The following is a 1,659-nucleotide window of genomic DNA, read 5'->3' on the forward strand; positions in this document are numbered from 1 at the left end:
GTTGCATTGGTTTTTCAGAAAATATTGTAGGTGGGAGGGAATCAGCCCCCTTACAAAATTTATTGGGGGCTCAAAGGGCCTCAGCCCCCCCCCCCCCCCCAGGTTTTTTTCGCATCGCGAGGATCCGGGTTCAAACCCCACCATCACCGCAGTGGTGGTCGGCTGAATTGGTTTTCTGTGGTTCTCAACTTCGAGTCGTTAAAAAGTCTCGTCGCTGAGAGCAACAGACCTACACAACGTTACAATTATTCATTCATTACATTTCCCTCACTATTAGTTGAGAAAGTACTCGCAGTTTAAAACAATTAATTGCAGATGGCAGCACTACACATAACAAGCATTACACAGAAACAAACTTCACGGAAGGTTCACTATTCATATATGCAGGGCCGCAACTGGGGGGGAGCAGGTGGGTCTCGTGCCCTGAACCAGAGGGGGCGCAAATTTTATTCTCAAACCTCTCCTTCAACATTACAAGGGGGCACCAAAATTCGCACTTGCCCCGGGTCACCAAGCATCTAGTTGTGGCCCTGCATACACACATATTCCAACATGTACCAATTCATTAGAAGTTCCGCAGAGGAATATGGACGAGGTGCATGTCTGGTTATTAATAGTTGCCTCCAGGTTTCGGCGCAGTTGGGGCATTCCCCCCCCCCCTCTCTCAGCGCCAAAGGTGAAGCCGACTGATCTAATGTGTATGCGTATATATGAATTGACACCATCATGCCCCCTCCAAACTTTCAAGTCCATCTCCGCCTATATTTTGTTTGTAATTTGTGTTAATTGCATTTTTAATTGGGTTGCTGTATTTTTGAAACATATGACAACCATATTTTTATGGGCATCTTTTTATCAGCCACCTCGTTGGGCATTTTGCCTGTTGTGGCGTTGTATTTGTATTTGTATTTGTATATCAGAAGCGGTGCTGTTTTAATGCACGGGCCTACCCGGTCCCAGCCCGTTTGCCTCAAAAGAAGGGGGGGGGGGCTCACAAAAATAAGAATTTATTGTTGAAATTTTCGAAAGTAATAAGCACGTAAATTTCAGTGGTGGGGCTTCAGGAAAACCACGTATCCCAGGGGCCCCATGATGCTCTTAAGACGGCCCTGGGCAGAGGGGGTTTGTCGTTTTTTTCGAAAGGCAGAAGTTTAACATTAGAATATAGACATTTCGAAGCAATACTATAGTCAAAATATCTTCGTGGGGAGGATTTGCCGTTATATCGAGTATCGTTGTAGCGAGGTTTCACTGTACACGGCTTCAAATAAGATGGCCCGAGACGTAGTTTTGTTTCGCATTATACTCGCTGATAATGAATTATCAGATTTGCGTGTTGAGCAATTTATTTATTGATCGTTAATATAAATGAAGGCAGGGACGTCTTTCAGCTGGAATCCATCAAAACAAAACTAAACACAAACAACAACAACAAAAAAAACTGGAAGAAATCGGTGCCAGCCAGTACAAAACACCCGTGATAACACAGGGAGGGGGGGTCATGTGTCATTATCAATGTTGCATCATCTATAATCCCGGGGGTCACGTGACTTTCCTTTCCCTCGCACTCTTTCTTTCTTCGAACCACGTGATGATGCTTCATTCAGTTCAAACGCCGACCAATAGCGACTCGAGTTGGTCGAGTGCCATCCAATCAGA

The sequence above is a fragment of the Pholcus phalangioides genome, unplaced genomic scaffold (genome assembly GCF_987345545.1).
Source record: "Pholcus phalangioides strain wild (caught in Gottingen) unplaced genomic scaffold, Ppha-v1.0 ptg000172l_1, whole genome shotgun sequence".
In the NCBI taxonomy this organism is placed as follows: domain Eukaryota; kingdom Metazoa; phylum Arthropoda; class Arachnida; order Araneae; family Pholcidae; genus Pholcus; species Pholcus phalangioides.